The 25,022-nt window shown below is 38.8% G+C and overlaps 1 protein-coding gene across 7 annotated transcripts in view; it reads left to right on the top strand.

Moving 5' to 3' along the window:
* Positions 1 to 25,022, top strand: part of CSNK1G1 (casein kinase 1 gamma 1) — a 198,099-nt gene that overhangs the window by 307 nt on the left and 172,770 nt on the right. The window lies entirely within an intron of this gene.

Here is a 25,022-nt window from a genome sequence, read left to right as displayed (position 1 = left end):
GTTTCTGTGGCGGGTTGCGGGGGTGGAATGGAGGCTTTGGGGGAGACCGCTTGGGGGAGTTTCGGGTGGCCAGCTCCAGGTTGCGGGGGAGGCGCCCCTTCGGATGCAGAAGACTTCGGCTGAAGTGGACCGGAGTTTGCCACCTGGAGGATTCGCTCTGAAAGGGGGAGCATCCTTCCGGGCCAGAAGGGGAGAATGGACCTTGTTCGAGTGGTTGGGGCAGTCCCTTGCTTCCCCTGCCTACCCTTTTGAGATAGAGCAACGGCTTCCAGGGTTGTGGGGGTTGTGAGTCGACTGGGCACCACGGGGAGCCGCCCTTGGCGGAGCTAGGGCAGAAGAGTGGGTAAGGAGACCTCCCTCCACCCAACTTCCGTGTGCTTCCCTCACTTCTTCCTTTACTGCTCTCTCGCCCCAGAGTCCTACCGGAGCTGTACCTCCCAAGTGGGCAAGCATCATAGCGTAAAAAAGAGGGTGAGGTTCTTTGCCCTTAAATGATACTTCAGATATTTAGAAAGTGCCAGAATGGCATATTCAGCCAGGTCTCCCAGTTCGATGTTAAATCACATATAAATTGTCTTAGGAAAGTGCAACACGGAAAAGCACCAAACTACAGGCTAGTCGGGCATAGCTTTGTTTGGTAGATATGCATGTTTATAAAAAATAGGCTGGGGGGACCATATAGATGTAGAGGTCTAGGAGAGACATGTTGAGGCAAGCCTCCTTTTCCAATCTCTTTCTTACCTGTCAGAATGCCTGTCCTAGTTTAAATGAAGCAGAAAGATCCTCTTCATTTATATTTTAATTAGCGACTGAATTGTAGGTACCGTGTGGTGATAGATGGCTCAGAATAGATACGTGAACGTTCACAGAGACAAGATCCTCAGCTTTTGAGCCTGTCTCTTAATCTTTTAAGGAGATAATTGTGGTCAAGTGGAAGTATTGGCTTTGAGATAGGTAAATCTGGGATTGAACCCAGACTGTGCCACTGGCTAGTTGTTGACCTTGGGCAAGTCATGGGACCTACCAGAGATTTAGTTTCTTCCTAAGTAAAATGAGTTAAAATTTTTACCAATATTTTAAGTGTGTGTGTGTGTGTGTGTATTGTATTTAAATAACAGTCCACTCTAGGGGCACCTGGGTGGCTCAGTGGGTTAAGCCTCAGACTCTTGATCTCAGCTCAGGTCTTGATCTCAGGATGGAGATCAAGCCCGGAGTTGGACTCCACTCACGTGGAGTCTTCTTAAAAGAAAAAATTAAATAACAGTGCACTTTAAATGGAAGCGCCTTCATTTCTCAGTCTGCAGTCCCTTTCCACGGTGTTTTGTTTTGTTTTTTAAAGATTTTATCTATTTGTCAGAGGGAGAGAGAGCGTGCATAAGCAAGGGGAACAGCAGACAGAGGGAGAAGCAGACTCTTGCTGAGGAAGGAGCCCCCTGCGGGACTCCTTCCAGAACCCTGGGATTATGACCTGAGCTGAAGGGAGCTACTTAATGACCAAGCCACCAGGTGTCCCTAAATGTAAGCACCTTCTTTTTTTTTTTTTTTAAAGATTTTATTTTTTCATTTGAGAGACACAGAGCACACAAATAGGGTTGAGGCAGTGGGAGAGAGAGAAGCAGGCTCTCCACTGAACAGGAAGCCTGATGTGGCCCTGATCTCAGAACCTGGAGATCATGACTTGAGCCAAAGGCAGATGTCTAACCATCTGAGCTACCCAGGCACCGCTGTAAACACCTTCTAATTGAAAGATCAATTATTATTAATCTCCACAGTCAACATAGCCCAGGATGAGAAGGGAACTGGATAATATTGCAAAAACATATGTATACAATAGGACTTTCAGTGGCTTCTAGAAATTTACCATAAGCGGCATGAAATTCAGTTATTAGTGGGTGCTTTAAACTCTACAAAAGAGAAAACAATATGTGCATTTATTGAAGTGACCATTGTTTCAAAGGTTTTTCTCAGATTTGTAGTGTGTATAGTGTAGATTGATTAAAAAAATTAAAATAGTAATGTATATATATTTTCTTTTAAGTTTTTAATTCCAGTTAACATACAGTGTTATATTAGTTTCAGGTGTGCAATATAGTAATTCATGACTTCCATACATATAACTTATATAAAGTTTAATTAACTTCATATGTCTGAAGAGAATTAAAATTAGGGCATAAAATTGGGGGGGTGGGAGGTTGGGGTGCCGGGTGGTGGGTATTATAGAGGGCACGGCTTGCATGGAGCACTGGGTGTGGTGAAAAAATAATGAATACTGTTCTTCTGAAAATAAATAAATTGGAAAAAAAAATAAAATAAAGTAAAAAAAAAATTAGGGCATAAAATAGAAAGTAGTTATAATTTTAAAATTAACATCAACATCAGTAGCATGACTCATCTTAATTAGACTTAAACTATTAGCAATACTTACAGAATTTTTTTTTTAGACATTTTATTTATTTATTGGAGAGAGTACAAGCTGGGGAGAGATGCAGAGGGAGTGGGATAAGCAGACTCGCTCCTAAGCAGGGAACTGGATTGAGGCTCCGGGGATCATGACCTGAGCCAAAAGCAGATGCTTAACCAACTGAGTCACCCAGGCGTCCCTACTTGCAGAATTCTTTTGTATAAAATTCTGTAAAACAAATGAAAATGGAATGAATTTCTGCTTTTAAATCATTCATGATAATATAGAACTAAATCTAAGAATAATAAGTTTTTATATTCATTTTATAAATTTATTATTTATTTTTTTAAAAAATTTTATTTTTATTGATTTATTTATTTGACAGAGAGAGAGAGATCACAAGTAGGCAGAGAGGGGAGAAGCAGGCTTACCACCAAGCAGAGAGCCCAGTGCAGGGCTCGATCCCAGGACCCTGAGACCATAACCTAAGCCTAAGGCAGAGGCTTAACCCACTGAGTCACCCAGGCACCCCTCATTTTATAAATGTAAAATGATAGTTATATGTAACCTATTATGTCAGATTATCAACTAATAGTGTTTGCTTTTTGATGTAACTTGTAGCCAGTAATTTTTAATTTTTAAATACACTTCATACTCAAAATATAAGTCAGGGGCGCCTGGGTGGCTCAGTGTGTTAAGCCTCTGCCTTCGGCTCAGGTCATGATCTCAGTGTCCTGGTCCCTGCTCAGCGGGGAGTCTGCTTCTCCCTCCCTCTCTGCCTACTTGTGATCTCTCTCTGTCAAATAAATAAATAAAATATATTAAAGTCAAATAACTTTAATAAGATTTTTTCTGTCGAAAGTAGATATAAAGTTTGTAATTCAGTATCGCTTTTTAGAGAGGTTTATGGGTTTTGCATATTTCGAAAGAAATTTCAAATATATTTCTTTCCCATATCTCTGTCTTTTACACAGAGTTGAACTTTTTTTTTTTTTTTTAACTTTTTTTTTTTTTTAAATAAAACTATCCAACTATATTGCATGCTCTTTGAGGTAGAGATACTATGTTAAATTTTATTCACCACTGCAGCTGCTTAAAACAGGCACCAAGTAAATATTGGTCAAATTGATAAATGGGTATATTTTGAATTTTTTTTTTAAGATTTTATTTATTTATTTGACAGACAGAGATCACAAGTAGGCAGAGAGGCAGGCTGAGCGTAGAGCCCGTTGTGAGGCTCGATCCCAGGACCCTGGAATCGTGACCCGAGCCGAAGGCAGAGGCTTTAACCTATTGAGCCACCCAGGCGCCCCTATATTTTGAATTATTAAAGAATATTATTATTATTTTTTAAAAAGATTTTATTTATTTATTTGACACACATATCACAAGTAGGCAGAGAGGCAGGCAGAGAGAGAGGAGGAAGCAGGTGCCCCACCACGCAGAGAGCCCGATGCGGGGCTCGATCCCAGGACCCCAAGATCATGACCTGAGTTGAAGGCAACTGAGCCACCCATACGCCCCAAAGAATATTATTTTTAAAGAGTTGAAATTATATTTTTGCTGCACTTAAACAGATTTTTTTGGTAAGATTATTCAGGTTTCTAAATGGCTTTTCTGAGAGTATAAAGTCTTTTTTTTTTTTTTTTTTTTGGTATAAACTCTTCAGTGTATACATAAGCTTTTAGCTGTGTTTCCCTGGATCATCATTTTTAATCATCTTTTAGACCTTAAAATTGAGGCTGTATTATTTTGCTTTGGTAAAGCTATCAGAAGCTCCCATTTCCCCCCTATATTCTGATTGAACTTTATTACTAAATTAAATTTACTTTGGGATATGAGGTAGGATACTAGCTGTTAGAGGAAAAATATCTACTTAAATAGTAGGCAATATTAGAGACCACTGGGGCACTTTTCTCAGTGACCTTTTCCACTCAAAGTATGTGGCCCTTACGGGGATCTTTGCAGTTGTCAGTTTTGGAATTTGCTTGTCAGGAAATCTAAAAATGACTAAATGTTTCTTTACTATTGCATCTCTTGAATGATATCAAAAAAATTTAGGAAAGATTGGGAAGATTTATATAGCATATGCTGAAAACATATAAGGAACGAAGTACAGTTAATTTTACTGGTGTTGCCAAATTGGTAGTAAAGAGTTACCGTGGAAATGTTTAAAAAATGCCAAGTAGTGCTTTATTCAAACCAGATGAATAGTCTTCCAGAGCTTGTTGCTTTTTTAAAAGTATATTGCTTTCTGAAGTGACGATTTGGTCTCTATTAAGGATAAATAATCACTGTAACTGTATAAAGAAAAAAAAAGATTGATATTACAGACAGATTTTAATATCATCAGTCTTGGTAGTAATTGCTTTTCAGTGGCTTTAGATAAGGAAGTGGATTTTCATGAAAGAACTTCAGAATTTGTGGCATGATAGTTTTTCTCTTTTTAACATCTAAGTTATCTGTACTCATTTCTACCTAATTAGAAACTTTGAGAAGCTGGGAGGGTAAAAAAATGAAATTATTTCAGAATTACCATTTTAAGTTTTGTGGATTACTTATTTGGAGAGCTAAATTGGATCTTGACATTATTGGGATTGTGTTCAAGATGGACTCAGGAAAAAAATCAGATGCCATCTGTTTCAGATTCCTTATTCCCTCACCCCTTCATGTTTTATGGCTTTGAATATATCGGATTATTTTTAAAAAATAAAGATCCTCAGTAGATTTAGATTATGTAATTTCAGCTGTATCAGTGAACATGTAACTAAAAGAACTTGGATTTTTATATTGTTACACAAAAAGATAACAGACAACGGCTAAAAGTAAGTCATTTCAAACTATATAAACGTTAGGTAGTCATCTTTGTCATCATTCACTTAAACCATTTTTGTCAACACTTGTTGCTGGAAGTTGCTTAAAAAATGGATTATGGAGGGGCGCCTGGGTGGCTCAGTGGGTTAAGCCGCTGCCTTCGGCTCAGGTCATGATCCCAGGGTCCTGGGATCGAGTCCCGCATCGGGCTCTCTGCTGAGCGGAGAGCCTGCTTTCCTCTCTCTCTCTCTCTCTCTCTGCCTGTCTCTCTGCCTACTTGTGATCTCTCTCTGTCAAATAAATAAATAAAATCTTTAAAAAAAAATGGATTATGGAGATACAGAATAAATCTTTTATTCTCTCATGTTATATCTAGAAGAGAAGCTTTTGCTGAGGATTTTTTGTATTTAGTGGTAAGTCCACTTAAATTTAATCTTTCAGTAGGGAGTTTTGCCTTACCATATGCCATTTGCTATTATTTTAATCTAAATGGCACCATATAGTTCATAGGCCACATACGTGGATTTTTCAGTCCGGATCTTCATAAATCCTGAGGATAGGCTTTTGGGTTTACTGAGCTGGAAAAGACCATTATTTGTTCAGGTTACAGTAGTTGGCACCTGGCATAGACTAGAAACACCCAGGCATCTTTGAGAAACTATAAAATACTACTAGCATGGTCTCTTAGAAATGGACTGGAGAGAGAGCAATCTGGATAGAAGAGTGCCATACTTTGTCTGCAGCAGAAATATTCTGATATTATAGGAAGACTAATGGCCTGCCCCGATACTCCTGTAGTCTCTTCCTCACCAAAACTCCAAGTGGGCAGTGTAGTTGTGGCAAGGGCTAGGGTGTCAGGGATGGGAATTGTTCTTCAATAATTGCTCACCCATCACAATGGAGGCATAGACATACTGGGGAAAGGGATATTCTCTTGGATTTTGCCTTGGCCAGAGAAGCTGAGTGAAAAGGTAGCCTTTGCCTTTGCCACCAAAGACAACTTGGTGCAACACCTCTGGGTGCTGGGTAAGCCTGTCAAAATGCTATAGTTTCTTCATTAAAATGACATATAAAATTTCCAAGGAATAATATAGCATGGGATGCACACCGATTTCTGTAGTTTACGTTTTCTAACGTAGCAAAAGGGGTGTTGAGGACTTATGGGCCTCTAAATGAAAGTACTGTACATTACGTTTTCCTTGTGTTATATATATATATATATATATATATATATACACACACACACACATACATATATGTATAGGTACTGATACATATTGTCTGCTGGCATTAATGAGTGGTGTGAAAATGTTTTTTAAGTATTGTGTGTGTGTGTGTGTGTGTGTAGTGTCCATGGTAATCACCAGATTTCATTTTAGTTCTTCAGGCTAAATTGCTAACCATAGCTGTGGTCAAGCAGCTTCTTAGCTGGAATTTTTCCCTCCATTTCTTAGATGTTACTCTCTCATGTGGGTGGTAGTGAGCAGGGGTATGACTAATGCCAGGAAAAAGGCAAGGGGTTTAAAGTTAATTTTTTAAAAAATTTAAATTTGATTTTATTTGAAGTTAATTTCTTTCACTGTTCTCAAATTTCTGTAGCCTAAAGTAATAATATCTCCTATCCACAGATACTTGTTTTGGTTTTTTTGAAAGATTTATTTATTTTATTTGACAGATAGAGATCACAAGTAGGCAGAGAGGCAGGCAGAGAGAGAGAGGAGGAAGCAGGCTCCCTGCCGAGCAGAGAGCCTGATGTGGGGCTCGATCCCAGGATCCTGGGATCATGACCTGAGCCGAAGGCAGAGGCTTTAACCCACTGAGCCACCCAGGCCCCCCCCATTTTTTTTTTTTTTTAAATTAAGACTTTATTTATTTATTTTTTAACAGTTTTAAATTTACAGAATAGTTGAGCAGGTAGAATTCCATATTTCCATATCCACAAAACTACATTCCATCCATTTCCCCAATTATTAACATCTTGTGTTAGTGTGATACATTCATTACAATTAATGTATGATATTGATACATTATTATTAACTGTAACACACTATTTATTATTAAGGTTTACTCTTTGTGTTGTATGTATTTAAGGTTTATCCATGTCTTTTTGTGGCTTGATAGCTCCTATAGGTAAATGCCTAGGAGCTTGATTGGTGGATTGTATGGTAAACATATATTTAATTTTATAGGAAACTGCCAAACTGTCTTCCAAAGTGGTTTTATCATTTTGCCTTCCCATCAGCAATGAATGAGTATTCCTATTGCTCTACATCCTTGCCAGAATTGGTATGATAAGTTTTTTGTACTTTAGCCATTCTAATATGTGGGTTTTTTTTTTTTAAAGATTTTATTTATTTATTTGACAGAGAGAAATCACAAGTAGACGGAGAGGCAGGCAGAGAGAGAGAGAGGAGGAAGCAGGCTCCCTGCTGAGCAGAGAGCCCGATGCGGGACTCGATCCCAGGACCCTGAGATCATGACCTGAGCCGAAGGCAGCGGCTTAACCCACTGAGCCACCCAGGCGCCCCTGGGTTTTTTTTTTTTTTTTTTTTAAGATTATTTATTTATTTATTTATTTGGCAGAGAAATCACAAGTAGGCAAAGTAGGCAGAGAGGCAGACAGAGAGAGAGGGAGAAGCAGGCTCCCTGCTGAGCAGAGAGCCTGATGTTTGGCTCAGTCCTAGGACTCTGGGATCATGACCTGAGCTGAAGGCGAGGCTTAACCCACTGAGCCACCCAGGTGCCTTTTCTAATATGTGTTTTAATTTGCAGTTTCCTAATGACATAAAATGTTGAGCACCATGCTTATTGGCCATCTACATATCTTCTTTGGTGAGGTGTCTGTTCACTCTTCTGTCTGTTAAATTGGGTTGTTTGTTTTCTTATTGTTGAGTTTTAAGTGTTCCTTGTTTAATTTGGATACATATTTTTATCAGATATGGTTTTTTGCAAATATTTTTATAGATGTCGTTTTTTTGCAAATTTTTTTCCCAATCTGTAGTTTGCCTCTTTATTCTCTTGTCTTTCATAGTATAAAGGTTTTAAATGCTAATGAAGTCCACCTTATCAAGTTTTTCTTTCATTGAGTATGCTTTTGGTATCGCATCTAAAAACTCATTGCCAAACTCAAGGTTATATACATTTGTTCTGTGTGATCTTCAAGAGTTTTTATAATTTTACATTTTACACTAAGTTCTCAGGTCCATTTTTTTTTAAATATTTATTTTAAGATTTTACTTATTTATTTGACAGAGTTCACAAGTAGGCAGAGAGGCAGGCAGAGAGAGAGAGAGGAGGAAGCAGGCTCCCCACTGAGCAGAGAGCCCGATGCGGGACTCGATCCCAGGACCCTGAGATCATGACCTGAGCCAAAGGCAAAGGCTTAACCCACTGAGCCACCCAGGCGCCCTGATTTTATTTTATTTTTTAAGGATTTACTTATTTATTTAAGAGAGAGAGCATGTACATGTGTGAGCAAGGCTAGGGGCAGAGGGAGGGAGAGAGAGAGAGCATCCTTAAGCAGACTCCCCGCTGAACATAGAGGCCTACTTGGGCCTCCATGCCATGACCCTGAGATCATGATCTGAGCGGAAACCAAGAGTCTGATGCTTAACCGACTGAGCCACCTAGGTGCCCCCAAAGACTATTGTTTAAGGGCAGTTTTAGGTTCACAACAAAATTGAAAGGAAGAAAACAGATTTCCCATAAACTTTCTGCATTATACATGTATGGCCTCCCCCATCCTCTCCACCAGAGTGGTACATTTGTTACAGTTGATGAACAAATTGACACATTTAATGAACTCTATTGACACATCATAATCACCGGAAGTCCGTGGTAGCTTAGGATTCATTCTTTGTTTTATACAATCTATGGGTTTGTAAAAGTGTATACTATCCATCCTTTAATATACAGAGTGCTTTCATTTTCCTAGAAATCTGTGTTCTGCCAGTTCAAGCTTCCCTTTCGCCTCCAGCCCCTGGGTGCATTTTTTTTTTAAGAAATAAAAATGAATAAAATAATGTGGGAGTGGTTTTGAAAAGAGATTTTCCTTACATTCTCGGATGTAATTAGAAGCATTGTTCAGAGTCTGAATTTCCCTTTCAAAAAGATTATGTTAGATATTAGGCATTAGTCGACAGATGCTTAATTCTTTGAGATATGTAATTGGGTATTAAGAAGTGTGGTCCTGGCCATATGACAGTTGTATGTGATAACGGGGCTTGAGGGGGATCTAAATTCAGAATTTTTGAACTATTACTAAAGTTAAAGTCCTTTGCCACTTGCCTTTTATTGTTGTGCAGGGTATTGTGTAGATTTCTTGATGCCCTTTCTGGTTTTTGCTTCTTTCTGTTACACTGGTTGAAGACTATCCAGATGCTTGAGCAGGCAAAGATCGTAGTTGCCTGATTATTTCTAGTTTGCACTCAGAGGGAATAGCTGTTCTAAATCTAATAAAATACTTTCCTGAAACACTCTTTCTTATATAGCCTAAGTAGTAATTGTTAGCTAGAATCTACTTTTATTTGGTTTTATTAACTATCCTTTCCTGCACTTCTAGGGCACCTTCCATTTTTCTAGAACATCTTAACCTTAATTGTTATTTTGACCTCCAAATATTCTGGCCATCTAAGGTATGAGGCAAAAACTGTTTAGTAACCCCATGTTTGATGGGTTTTATTTGCTTTTTCACCTAGTTAATTAACAATAGACACAAGGAATGATCTGTTTGTGTGAAAGCATTTAGGTTTTCCAGAGATAGATGCTTTCCAAATCTATCAGTGTGTAAGCTTACTTTCTCTTTAATGGGATTCATCTGGTTAATGCTTGTGTTTCTTGAGTTCCATAGATTATGGAATCATAAAGCTAAAAGAAAACATAGAGATGGTCTAGGTAGACCCTTTAGTTTTACAACTGAGATTACTGAAGTGTAGAGAGGCTAAGTGATGAACTCAAGATGGAATAGCAAATGAGTGAGACTGGAACCCAGATCTCCTGACTCCCAGTCCAGTCCTACTTCTCTTATAAGAACTCATTCATTTTAGCTTATGGAGAAATTATAATTTTATAAGAGGTACATTTTCCAGAAAATTTAAGTGGACTGAGCCTGGGTGGCTCAGTGGGTTAAGCCTCTACCTTCAGCTCAGGTCATGATCTCAGGGTCCTGGGATCGAGCCCCACATCGGGCTCTCTGCTGAGCCTCTTCCTCCTCTCTCTCTGTCTACCTACTTGTGATCTCTCTCTGTCAAAATAAAATAAATAAAATTTTTTAAAAAAACTACAGTTACAGCAGTAAACCAAATTTTTGGTTGAATTCCTAATTTCTGAAATGTCGAGGGAGTTAGTGTGTATTTCTTAAAGTGCCAGGTGTCACTTAGTCTTTAGTTACAAGCAGATTTGTCATTTTTCACATTCCAGATAGAAATTGGCTAATTAAAAAATAATGAAGATATTATAGCCTATATTTTGTAAGCACACATTCCACTGCATTAAAATGCATCTTAACATATTTTTTTTTGCACAGTGGAAATAATCTGTTAATATTTAATGTTGGAAAGCAACAGTAGAATTCTGCTTTATGTGGTGGTGTATTTATAAAACTGGAATGGAGTGTTATGTAAAACCAAAAGTACGGATTAATTTAATATGCATCTGGTGAATTCAGGGCTTGAAGGATGCACATCTGTTGAGAAAACAAATCATAGAACTATTCAGAGCTTCAGCATCTTTAAATATGTGTGCTTTGATTCTCTTTAACTGTTTTGAAACAGTCTTTAGTGGATTTTGACAAGGCTATTTGCTCTAAGGAAGCAACTGTGAAGTGATTTATGATGCTTTTAATCATTTTATTATTCCCCACAGCATTTTGATAATTAGTATTTTTCTTTTAAATTTAGTTATTGGGGATGGAAGGACTTAAATGATCACCATAACAAAATAAGCTTGTTGTAGGACTGTATTTAAAAAAAAAAAAGAGGAACCATAGTTTCCTGGTTTGGATAAATTAGAAATACTTTATTATTCTGACTTCTAACTTAAATCCATTATCAATGAAGAAATAACCACAGAGTTCCTATAGTGTATTCATCATGCTAGGGCTGTAGAAATACAGAAATTGAAGATAAGATTATTTATCAAGTTGGAGAAACAAGACTTAAAATGGTAGGGTGAGAGTAGTACAATCCAATAAGTAAATGAGTGCAAACTTGTTAATATAATCTGGGAATACTGTAGGAATTTTGAGAGGAGAACATTCAGTTCATAGTCCTGATGGGAAGGAGATTGAAGGTAAAGTAGTGGATCTCAGCTCTGGCAGCTCTTTAGAATCCTTTGGGGGAAACTTTTCCCAGGATCATTTGAATCAGAATCTTGGGAAGGTGCCTCCATAGTTTGTGAAAAAGCTTTTCCATTGTAGTGTGCAGGGAGTGCTGGGAACCACAAGCTTAAGAGAGGTAGGATTTGAGTAAGCAAGGAAGTGTTTGCAGGCAGCTAAGGTAAGCAGTGAGGGAGACCTGGGGATAGCCTGTGAAAAGACTAATCCAATCAAAGCTGTGTGTGCCACTTAGAGAGTAGACAAAAGTAAACTTAAGGAGGCAGAATGGGGCCATACAAGAGTACTGCTTCTCAGAATGTGGTTCCTCAAGCAGTGTTAGCATCACCTGGACATTTATTATAAATGCAGATTTTGAGGCCTGCTGTAGATCTGCTGAATTGGAAACTAAGGGTGGGGTCCACCAATCTGTTTGAACAAACACTTCAGATGATTCTGATGTACACTGAAGTTTGAGAAACGGCTGTTAATAGAGGATAATGAATGTCAGGTGGAGGAAGTTAGATTTGATGTTGACATTAAGTAGAGACCCATAAAAGTTTTTTAAGCTGGGGAGTTAACAGCATGCATTTGTATGTCTGGTAAATGCAGATGAAGGTAAATCTGATGGTGATGTGCAGAGTCCTTTGGACTCCTAAAAGATAGGAATGAAGAAAGCCAGTTGAGGCACAGACATAATCTAATGGATATAATCAAGCAGCCATGAGGGTTTCTTCTAGGAAATTATTAGTGAAAACACAGAATAGTAATAATAGTGATGGTAGTTTGAATATTTATGAAATGGTCAGTATGCTAAATGCTTTGGCTATATTATCTCACTTTTTTTCTCATAATAAGCTCCTGAAGTGTGGCCATTACTACACTTTTACAGATTGAGCAATAAGGCCAAGAATGGAAACTACTTTTGAAGTTCATGTTGCTGATAAGGCGTAGACACAGGATGTCAAGTTCAAGTATCTCTACCTCTAAAGCCTCGTATTTTTTATTTTTTTAAAAAAGGTTTTATTTATTTATTTGACAGAGAGAGAAATCACAAATAGGCAGAGCAGCAGGCAGAGGGAGAGGAAGAAGCAGGCTCCCTGCTGAGCAGAGAGCCTGATACAGGGCTAGATCCCAGAACCCTGGGATCATGACCTGAGCCAAATGCAGAGGCTTAACCCACTGAGCCACCCAGGTGCCCCTAAAGCCTCTTTTTAAACAAACAGCTAGTAATATCTGGAGACCAAGAAATAAATAAAACTGACTCAAAAAATTTTTAATCCTAGGTGACATATAGCAAGGGGAAGTCACTGTCAGAAGGGAAATAGTGCTCACAGTAGGTAACAGGGCAAGTCAGACTGTTGGGTCCCCAGTGTTGGGTACAAGACCACTTGAATCTATTTTTTAAAAGTGATTATGAAAGATAACTAATGGAAATTTTTGTATTGTGATTTTTAGATATAAAATTTGAAGTAACTTGTAGTAACTGAGTTTTCAGGTTTTGTTTGACCTTTTTGTTCATGGTGACTAAATTAGAAGAGCCACCTCATCTAGCTTTTAAAAATATCTTTTATTAGATTTCAGAGTATATAAGTCCATGAATAAATTATGCTTGGGAAGCTTTGCATATTACTGCTTTTCTCTCTCTAAAGAAATACTGTGATTTAGAAAAATGTCAAGGGCATATTTTCTTTTTTAAAGATTTTATTTATTATTTATTTGAGAGAGAGAGAGAAAGAATGAGCACACAGGCAGAGGGAGAGGCAGAGGGAGAAGGAGAAGCAGATTCCCCACTGAGTAGGAAGCCTGATGCAGGGCTTGATCCCAGGACTCTGAGATCTGACCTGAGTCAAAGGCAGCTGCTTAACCCACTGAGCCACCCAGACACCCCTGTTAGGAGCATCTTAATCTTAAAATGGTGTGGGGGTTTTGTTTTGTTTTGTTTTTGTTGTTTTTTAAATTCAAGTTGGTTAACATAGAGTGTAGTATTCGGTTCAGGAGTCGAGTTTAGTGATTCATCACCTATGTGAAACACTCAGTGCTCATCCCAACAAGGGCCCTCATTAATCCCTACCCCCCATCAACCTCCCCTCCAGCAACCCTCAGTTTGTCTTCTAAACTCTAATCTCTAATGGTTTGCCTCCTTTTTGTTTGCATCGTCTTTTTCCTTCCCTCCCCTGTGTTCATCTGTTTTGTTTCTTAAATTCCACATATGGGTGAAATCATGGTGTTTGTCTTTCTCTGACATATTTCGCTTAGCATCATACACTCTGGTTCCATCCATTTTGTAGTTGCAAGATTTCATTCTTTATAGAATCTTTTTTTTTTTTAAGATTTTATTTATTTATTTGACAGAGATCACAAGTAGGCAGAGAGGCAGGCAGAGAGAGAGAGAGAGGAGGAAGCAGGCTCCCTGCTGAGCAGAGAGCCCGATGCGGGACTCGATCCCAGGACCCTGAGATCATGACCTGAGCCGAAGGCAGTGGCTTAACCCACTGAGCCACCCAGGCGCCCCGCAAGATTTCATTCTTTTTGTTGACTGAGTAATTTTCCATTTACACACACACACACACACACACTCTCTCTCTCTCTCTCTTTCTCTCTCTATCTCTATCTCTCCACATCTTCTTTATCCATTTTATCCATTCATCTGTTGAAGGACATTTGAGTTCTCTCCATAATTTGGCTGTTGTTGATAGTGCTGCTATAAACTTTAGGGTGCATATACCCCTTCGAATCAGCATTTAATCTTAAAAAGGTTTAAGAAAAACTTCAATGTTGGAACTCTTGGCTGGCTCAGTCAGAAGAGCATGCGACTCTTGATCTTGAGGTCATGAGTTTGAGCCCCACATTGCGTGTAGAGATTACTAAAAAAAAACATAAACTTAGAAAAATATTTCAGTGTTATTTTGTTTTAGTTTGGAAGTAGTAAGTAGTAGAGTAGCATGACCTGTTTGGATAATTGTTTTCATAAGACATAATGAGTTCCAGCACCCTCTTATTTTACATACTGAGGTAAAATTCACATGGCATAAAATTAAGTATTTTGAAGTGTATAATTTGTGGCATTTGGTATGTTCATGATATTTTGCAAGTATAACCTTTATCTAGTTCCAAAACATTTCATCATCCCCAAAGGAAGAACCTCAAATCTATTAAGCAGTTCCTCCTTGTTCCTCTTTCTCCATAGCCCCTGGAGAACACTAATCTGTCATTCTATTGCTCTGGATTTCTCTTTTCTGGGTATATCATATCATATAAGTGAAATTATGTAACGTGATATTTTATATAATATGTGGTGTTTTGTGTCTGCTACTTTCACTTAGGATGTTTTCTAGGTCCATTCATGTTGTAGTATGTATCAGTACTTCATTTTTATTTATTATTATTATTATTTTTAAAACAAAGTCTCTTTTTTTTAAGATTTTATTTATTTATTTGACAGAGATCACAAGTAGGCAGAGAAGCAGGCAAAGAGAGAGGGGGAGGCAGGCTTCCTGCTGAGCAGAGAGCCCGATGTGGGGCTCCATCCCAGGACCCCGGGATCATGACCTGAGCCTAAGGCAGATGCTTTAACCCACTGAGCCACCCAGGTGCCCCTCATTTTTATTTTTAAGGCTGAAAAATATTCTACAGTATGGATATACCACATTTGTGTGTTTATCAGTTCATAGTGTTTTTAGTTGTTTTCACCTTTTGATTATTATAAATAGTGCTTCTATGAACCTTCATATATAAGTTTTTTTTTTTTTTTAAAGATTTTATTTATTTATTTGACAGAGAGAGATCACAAGTAGGCAGAGAGGCAGGCAGAGAGAGAGAGGAGGAAGCAGGCTCTCCGCTCAGCAGAGAGCCCGATGCGGGACTCGATCCCAGGACCCTGAGATCATGACCTGAGCCGAAGGCAGCGGCTTAACACACTGAGCCACCCAGGCGCCCCTATAAGTTTTTGTTCAGATACAGGTTTTCAGTTCTTTTGGGTATGTAGCTAGTAATGGAATTGCTGGGCCATGTGGTAATTTTATATTTTACTTTTTTTTTCTTTGTTAAGTTTATTTTTAATTTATTTTTGTAGTCTCTATGCCAAGCATGAGACTTGAACTCATGACCCTGAGATCAAGAGTTGCATGCTCTACAGACTGAGGCAACCAGGCCCCCTATATTTTACTTTTTAAGTAAAATGCACCGTTTTATTTATTTATTTATTTATTTATTAAGATTTTATTTTATTTATTTAGAGAGAGCTCGTGTACATGAGTACATGAGGGGCAGAGGGAGAAGGAGAGAGAGAATCTGAATCAGACTCACAGCTGATCATGAAACCCAAGGCGGGTCTTGATTCCATGACCCTGAGACTATGACCCAAGCTGAAATCAAGAGTTGAACACCCAGCTGACTGAGCCACCCAGGCATCTAGGCTGCACCATTTTAGATTCTTACCAGCAGTGTTCAAAGGTTTTAATTTTTTCTACATTCTCACCAACAGCTGTTATTTTGCACCTGTTTTGTTTTGTTTTTTTAATTACAGCCACCCTAGTGGATATAAGGAGTACCTCCTGAGATTTTGATTTGCATTTCCCTAATAGCTAGTGATGTTGAGCATCTTTTCTTGTGCTTTATTGGCCATTTGCATATACTTTTTAGGTGAAGTGTCTGTTCAAGTTCTTTGCCCATTTTTCTTTAAATTTGATAGAAAGTTTTTGCTGTATTTGTTTATAATTGGTCAGATTTCACATTTTAAGTGTATGTCCATTAAATGTAGCTCACCTCAAGGTGCCATATTTCCAAGTGATTAACATGATTCCACAGATTAACATGGTTCCTTTTCTTCCATACTTTTTTTTTTTAAGATTTTATTTATTTATCAGAGAGAGAGGGAGAACAAGCGAGCACAGGCCGAGTGGCAGGCAGAGGCAGAGGGAGTGGCAGGCTCCCTGCTGAGCAAGGAGCCGGATGCGGGAGGGACTCGATCCCAGGACGCTGGGATCACGACCTGAGCTGAAGGCAGCTGCTTAACCAACTGAGCCACCCAGGCGTCCCTATACTTTTTTTTCTTAATTTAAATCCAAGTTCGTTAACATAGTATAGTATTGGTTTTAGGAGTAGAATTTAGTGATTCATCACTTACATATAACACCCAGTGCTCATCCCATTCACATAGAGTGAAATCATATGGTATGTGTCTTTGAGTAACTTTTTTGATTCAGCATCATACACTCTAGTTCTATCCATGTTGTTGCAAATGGGCAAATGGCAAGAGTTCATTCTTGGCTGAGTGATTTTCCATTTGTATGTGTGTCTGTGGGTATACACACATACACCATGTCTTCTTTATCTTCTCATCAGTTGATGGACATTTGGACTTTTTCCATAATTCAACTATTGTTGATGGCTGCTATGAACACTGAGGTACATGTGTCCCTTCAAATCAACATTTTTATATCCTTTGGATAAAAACCTAGTATTACATTTGCTGGGTCATAGGGTTGTTCTGTCTTTAGCTTTTTGAGGAATGTCCGTACTGTTGTCCACAGTGACTGCATCAGTTTGCATTTCTACCAACAGTGCAAGAGAATTCTTTTTCTGCATCTTCACAAACACCTGTTGTTTTCTGTGTTGTTAATTTTAGTCATTCTGTCAGGTGTGAGGTGGTAGGTATCTCACCATAGTTCTGATTTGTATTTCCCTGATGATGAATGATGTTGAGCATCTTTACGTGTGTCTGTTGGCCAACTGGATGTCTTTTTTGGAAACCTTTATTTGCTTTTTTTAAAAAAAAAAGTTTTGACAGGGTACCTAGCTGGTTAAGTCAGTGGAACATGTAACTCTTATCTTGGGGTTGTAAGTTCAAGCCCCATGTTAGCTGTAGAGGTTACTTAAAAATAAAATCTTGGGGCACCTAGGTGGCACAGTTGGTTAAATGTCTGACTCTTGGTTTAGGCTCGGGTCACGATCTCAGGGTTGTGTGATCAAGCCCCACATTGGGCTTCATCCTCAGGCTGGAGTCTGCTTGGGTTTCTCTTTCCATTTCCCTTTCCCCCTCCCTGCTTGCTCATTTACTCTCTCTCAAATAAATAAATCTTTTTAATTTTTTTTAAAAATTAAAAATTTGTGGCATATGTACATAGAGAATATTCCATTTTAACCATCTTAAAATGTACAATTCTGTGCCATTAAGTACATTCACATGGTTGTGTGACACATCACCGCTATCACCAGACTATTTCGTTTTCCCCAACTAAATGCTATTTTTTTTTTAAGATTTTATTTATTTATTTGACAGAGAGAGATTACAAGTAGGCAGAGAGGCAGGCAGAGAGAGAGAGGAGGAAGCAGGCTCCCTGCTGAGCAGAGAGCCCGATGCGGGACTCGATCCCAGGACCCTGAGATCATGACCTGAGCCGAAGGCAGCGGCTTAACCCACTGAGCCACCCAGGCGCCCTCCCCAACTAAATGCTATTGAACATTTTTTTATCTGTGTACAAATATCTGAATTCCTGCTTTCACTTCTTTGGACATAAACTCAGAAGTAGAGCTGCTGGGTTATGTGGTGATTCTGTGTTTAACTCTTTTGAGGAAGCAAACGTGGTTTTTACAGCTGCTGTATCATTTCACATTCCCAGCAACAGTACACAGGATTCTAATTTCTCCACATCCTGGACAACAGTTATTTTCTTTCTTTTTTTTTTTTTTTTTTTACCCTTTTATTTTTTAGTATAGCCTTGCTATTAGGTATGAAGTGGTGTCTTGTGGTTTTGGTTTGCATTTCCTTAGTGATTAGTGATGCTGAGCATCACTTTGTGTGGTCTTCTAAGAGTGTGATACTTTTAGCTCTTATATGTTTGGTCTTTGATCTACTTTGAGTTGTACATTGTGAGTTAAGGGCCAGCTCCATTCTTTTGCAGGTGGGTATCCAGTTGTCCCAGTATTATTTGTCCTTTGTTTCCCCAGTGAATGCTCTTGGCATTCTTGTTGAAAATCAGTTCCTTATAGATGTATGGGCTTATTTCTGGACTCTTTTATTCTCTTGATCTGTATATCTGTCTTTTTTTTTTTTAATCTTTTTTTTTTTAAGATTTTATTTATTTGTCAGAGAGAGAGAGGGAGAGAGAGCGAGCCCAGGCAGACAGAATGGCAGACAGAGGCAGAGGGAGAAGCAGGCTCCCTGCCGAGCAAGGAGCCCAATGTGGGACTTGATCCCAGGACGCTGGGATCATGACCTGATCCAAAGGCAGAGGCTTTAATCCACTGAGCCACTCAGGTGCCCCTAATTTCACATTTTTAATTATTAATGTATAATGTATTATTTTTTTCAGGGGTACAGCTCTGTGATTCATCAGTCTTAACAATTCACAGTGCTCACCACAGCACATACCCTCCCCAGTGCCCATTACCCAGCCACCCCATCCCTCCCATCCCGCCTCCCACTCCAGTATCCTTCAGTTTGTTTCCTGAGATTAAGAGTCTCTTACAGTTTGTCTCCCTCTCTGGTTTTTTCTTATTTCATTTTTTCCGCTCTTTCCCTATGATCCTCTGCCTTATGTTTCAAATTCCACATATCAGTGAGATCATACGATAATTGTCTTTCTCTGACTGACTTATTTCGCTTAGCATAGTACCCTCTAGTTCCATCCACATTGTTGCAAATGGTAAGATTTCATTTTTTTGATGGCCACATAATATTCCATCGTATATATATATACCACTTCTTCTTTACCCATTCATCTGTCAGTGCATATCTGGGCTCTTTCCATATTTTGGCTATTGTGCTTTCACCACTTTAAATATTTCATCCTGTTCTCTCCTTGTGTGTATGGTTGGTGAGAAGAAATAATGTCTCCAGCGATGGGCTTATGGTCCTAGGCTTATGCTTTTTTTTTTTTTTTTTAATTTTATTTATTTATTTGACAGGCAGATCACAAGTAGGCAGAGAGGCAGGTAGAGAGAGAGAGGAGGAAACAGGTTCCCCGCTGAGCAGTGAGCCTGATGCGAGGCTCGATCCCACGACCCTGGGATCATGACCTGAACCGAAGACAGAGGCTTTAACCCCCTGAGCCACCTAGGCGCCCCAGGCTTTTGCTTTTTTTTTTTTAAAGATTTTATTTATTTATTTGACAGAGATCACAAGTAGGCAGAGAGGCAGGCAGAGAGAGAGGGGGAAGCAGGCTCCCTGCTGAGCAGAGAGCCCGACGTGGGACTCGATCCCAGGACCCTGAGATCATGACCTGAGCCGAAGGCAGTGGCTTCACCCACTGAGCCACCCAGGCGCCCAGGCTTTTGCTTTTAATAAACTTTGATTCTCCCTGTCCTCTTTTCCTCTCTGGTTCTCAGGACAATGGTTTACCCAGTGACCTCAGTTCTCTGGTGAATCTAAGAAAAGGTTTTGTTTTTCACTTTTTTTTTTTTTAAGATTTTGTTTGTTTGTTTATTTATTTATTTATTTATTTGACAGGCAGAAATTACAAGTAGGCAGAGAGGCAGGCAGAGAGAGGGGAGGAAGCAGGCTCCCTACTGAGCAGAGAGCCCGATGCAGGCCTTGATCCCAGGACCTTGGGATCATGACCGGAGCCGAAGACAGAGGCTTTAACCTACCGAGCCACCCAAGCGCCCCTTCACTTTTCCTCTTATAAGGAACAGGAACCATGATTGCATGATCTCTGCATGTCAGAGTAGAAACTGGCAATCTGTACATGAATTTTAGGAACAGATTTTCCATTTCTGTAAAAAAAGACCATTGGGATTTTGACAGGGATTGCTTTGAATCTGTAGGTTGCTTTGAGCTGTACTATCATAATAATATTAAGTTTTTCAAACTATGGACAACAGGATATCTTTCCATTTATTTTGGTCTTCTTTATTTTCTTTCAGCATTTTTCCTCTAGTTTTCAGTGTACAATGCTTACACCTTTTTAGATAAATTTATTCCTAACTATATTATTTTCTTGATGCTATAATAACAGGAATTGTTTTCTTTATTTCATTTTCAAATTATTCATTTTTGGTATATAATAATAGAACTGATTTTTGTGCTGAATTTATTACCGCTAACAATTTTTGTGTATATATTCTTTAGGTTTTCTTTTTTTTTTTTTTTTTTTAATTTTATTTACTTAACAGAGAGAGATCACAAGTAGACAGAGAGGCAGGCAGAGAAAGAAGGGGAAGCAGGCTCCCTGCCGAGCAGAGAGCCTGATGTGGGGCTCAATCCCAGGACCCTGGGATCATGAACTGAGCCAAAGGCAGAGGCTTTAACCCACTGAGCCACCCAGGTGCCCCTTCTTTAGGTTTTCTTATATAGGATCCTGTCCTCTGTGGATAGAGATAATTTTATTCTTCTGGACAACTTGGATAACTTTTTCTTTCCCTTAAAAATTTATTTATTTATTTGCCTAATTGTCCTGGCTAGAACTTCTAGTACATTGTGTAATAGGGGTGGCAAATGAGAGCATTCTGGTCTTCCTTATCTCGGGGGAAAGCTTTTCATCCTTTGCTGTTCAGTATACCAACTGGGGGATTTTCATAGAAACATTTTTTTATGTTGAAGTTCTTTTCTTTTCTTTTTTTTTTTTTTAAGATTTCATTTATTGGGTGCCTGAGTGGCTCAGTGGGTTAAGCCTCTGCCTTCGGCTCAGGTCATGATCTCAGGGTCCTGGGATCAAGTCCCGCATCGGGCTCTCTGCTTGGCAGGGAGCCTGCTTCCTCCTCTCTCTCTCTGCCTGCCTCTCTGCCTACTTATGATCTCGCTCTATCAAATAAATAAATAAAATATTTTTTAAAAAAAGATTTCATTTATTTATTTGACAGAGATTACAAGTAGGCAGAGAGGCAGGCAGAGAGAAGGAGAAGCAGGCTCCCTGCTGAGCAGAGAGCCTGATGCAGGGCTTGATCCCAGGACCCTGGGAACAGGACCTGAGCCGAAGGCAGAGGCTTTAAGGCAGAGGCTTTAACCCACTGAGCCACCCAGGCTCCCCGAAGAAGTTCTTTTCTATTCCTAGTTTGAGTGTTTTTATCATGATAGAATTTTATCAAATGGGTTTTTCTTAAAGATTTATTTATTTGAGTGAGGAGAGTATGAGCACAACCAGAGGGAGGGGTAGAGGGAGAGAGAATCTTGAGCAGATTCCCTGCTGAGCACAGAGTTGGATGTGGGGCTCAATCTCACAACCATGGTACCATGACCTGAGCCAAAATCAAAGGTTGGACTCTTAAGAGACTGAGCCACCCAGGCACCCTGCTTTTTTTTTTTTTTTTTTTTTTTTTTTTTGCATCAACACTGATGATCATATGGTTTTTCTCCTTCATTCTGTTAATGGGTGTATTATATTCATTATTTTTATAGTTGACCCACCTGGAATAAAGCTGTTTGTCATAATGTGTAATCCTCTTAATATGTTGTTGGATTACCTTCAATAGTATTTTATTGAGGATTTTTACAACTATATTGGTCCGTAATTTTCTTGGGATGTTTTTATCTGGCTTTGGTATCAAGGAAATCCCGGCTTCACAGAATGAGTTAGGAAGTATTCTGTTCTGGATTTTGGGAGAGTTTGAGAAGGATTGTTAATTATTTTTTTGATATTTGGTAGAATTTATCAGTGAAGTCATGTAGTCCTGGACTTTTCTGGGTGGGAAGTTTGACTGGTGATTTACTCTTTATTTGTTACAGGTCTGTTCAGATTTCTATTTCTTCTGGAATGAGTTTTGTTACTTTGTGTGTTTATAGGACCATGTCCATTTCATCTACATTATCTGATTTGTTGGTGTGCAATTACTGGTAGTTTCCTTTTATAACCCCTCTGTTTTTAAGGTCTGTAGCCTTGTCACTACTTTCATCTGTGAAGTTAGTACTTTGGGTCTTCTTTTTTTTGATAGTCAGTCTGATTAAAAGTTTGCCAGTTTTGTTGATCTTTTCAAAGAAATAGCTTTTGGTTTTGTTTGATTCTGTTGTTTATTTTCTTTTTTACCTCCACTTGAATCTTTATTATGTCTTTTCTTTTGTTAGCTTTGGATGTAACTTATTCTTTTTCTAGTTCTTTTTTTTTTTTTAAGATTTTATTTATTTATTTGACAGAGAGAGATCACAAGTAGATGGAGAGGCAGGCAGAGAGAGAGAGAGGGAAGCAGGCTCCCTGCTGAGCAGAGAGCCCGATGCGGGACTCGATCCCAGGACCCTGAGATCATGACCTGAGCCGAAGGCAGCGGCTTAACCCACTGAGCCACCCAGGCGCCCCTCTTTTTCTAGTTTTTTTAGGTGTAAACTTCAGAGTATCAATTTGGGATCTTGTTTTTTTTTTTTAAAGATTTTATTTATTTATTTGACAGAGATCACAAGTAGGCAGAGAGGCAGGCAGAGAGAGAGAGGAGGAAGCAGGCTCCCCGCTGAGCAGAGAGCCCGATGCGGGACTCGATCCCAGGACCCTGAGATCATGACCTGAGCTGAAGGCAGAGGCTTAACCCACTGAGCCACCCAGGCGCCCCTGGGATCTTGTTTAATGTAGCATTTTTATGTATAAATTTACCTCCTCACACTGCTTTCACTATATGTCATAAGTTTCGGTATGTTGTGTTTTTGTTTTAATTTGCCTCAGGTTATTTTCTAATTTTTCTTGTAATTTTCTTTTTTTTTTTCCTTTTTTTTTTTTTTTGGTGATCTCTGAACCATTTGTTGTTTAAGATTATGTTGTTAAGTTTTTACTGTTTATGGATTTTCCAATTTTTCTTCTGTTAATTGATACCAGTGTCATTCTGTTATCATAAATGATTCTTTGTATGCTTTCAGTCTTTTAAAATTTATTGAGAAGTGTTTTGTGTTCTAATGTATTATCTCTCCTGGAGAATGTTCCATGTACACTGGAGAAAAATATGTATTCTGCTTTGTTGAGTGGAGTGTCTATATATGTCTATGAGGGCTATAGTTCATAGGATTGTGCAAATACTCTATATCCTTATTTATCTTCTCCCTGATTGTTCTATCCATTGTTGAAAGTGGAGTGTGAAAGTCTCTAATTGTTATGGTAGAATTGTCAGTATCTCCCTTCAGGTCTGTCAGTTTTTGCTTCCTATATTTTGTGACTCTTATTAGACATGTTTGTATTGTGAGGTCTGTTTTCATCCTTTTACTTTTAACCGTTGTGTCTTTTGATATAAATTGAGGGTTGTATAAATAGCATTTAGTAGGGATTGTTCTCCATTATGCCAGTCTCTACCTTTTATTTTTTTATTTTAATTATTATTATTTTTTTAAAGATTTTATTTATTTATTTGACAGACAGAGATCACAAGTAGGCTGAGAGGCAGGTAGAGAGAGAGGAGGAAGCAGGCTCCCCACTGAGCAGAGAGCCTGACGCGGTACTCTATCCCAGGACCCTGGGATCATGACCCGAGCCGAAGGCAGAGGCTTTAACCCACTGAGCCACCCAGGCACCCCAGTCTCTACCTTTTAATGGGAGAATTTAACCTATTTACATTTAAAGTAACTGAAAAGGAAGGAGTTGTTTCTGGTATTTAGGACTCATTTCTGCTATTTAGATATTTGTTTTCTGTTTTATATATATATTTATTGTTTCTCAGGTCCTTTATCATTGCCTTCATTTCCAGTTAGTTTTGTACTGCTTTGTTCTCCTCTCTTTTTTTGTAAAGGTTTTCCTTAATATTACTCTGGGGATTACAGTTAACATCTCAATCTCGGGACAGTCAAGTTTGAACTTGAATATCAACTTAGTTGCAGCAGACACTTTGCTCCTGTATAGCTCTGCTCCCTCCCCATTTTGTTATTGTTAGAATTACATCTTATACATTGTGTTGTCTTTATACATGTGTTCCTGTTAAAGAGGTGTTTAGTTACAAATGCATAATATTAGTTTAGGCATTTTTCTTTCAAATCATGAAACCAAAACAGAGTTAAAAACCACTGATGCTGGGCACCTGGGTGGCTCAGTAGATTAAGCAGCTGCCTTCAGCTCAGGTCATGATCCTAGGGTCTTGGCATCAAGTCCCACATTGGGCTTCCTGCTCAGTGAGGAGTCTGCTTCTCCTTCTCCCTCTGCCTGCTGCTCTGCCTGTTTGTGTGCATGCGCTGTCTGTCTCTCTCTGTCTCTGTCAAATACATAAAATCTTTAAAAAACCTTTGATGCAATAATACTGGTTTGTATATATATTTATGTAGCTTTCTCTTATTCTTTATTTCTTTATATGATTTTAAAGGTACTATCGAGTATCCTTTCATTTTGGCCCAAAGAACCCTCTATTAAATTTCTTGTAAAGTGGCTCTTCTTTTTTTTTTTAAAGATTTTATTTATTTATTTGAGAGAGAGACAGTGAGAGAGAGCATGAGCGAGGAGAAGGTCAGAGAGTGAAGCAGACTCCCCATGGAGCTGGGAGCCCGATGTGGGACTCGATCCCGGGACTCCGGGATCATGACCTGAGCCGAAGGCAGTCGTCCAACCAACTGAGCCACCCAGGCGTCCCTGGCTCTTCTTTTTTGTTGTTGGGGGTTTT

Source organism: Neovison vison, chromosome 13 (genome assembly GCF_020171115.1).
Source record: "Neovison vison isolate M4711 chromosome 13, ASM_NN_V1, whole genome shotgun sequence".
Classification (NCBI taxonomy): domain Eukaryota; kingdom Metazoa; phylum Chordata; class Mammalia; order Carnivora; family Mustelidae; genus Neogale; species Neogale vison.
This window is presented reverse-complemented; position numbering and strand designations above follow the sequence as displayed.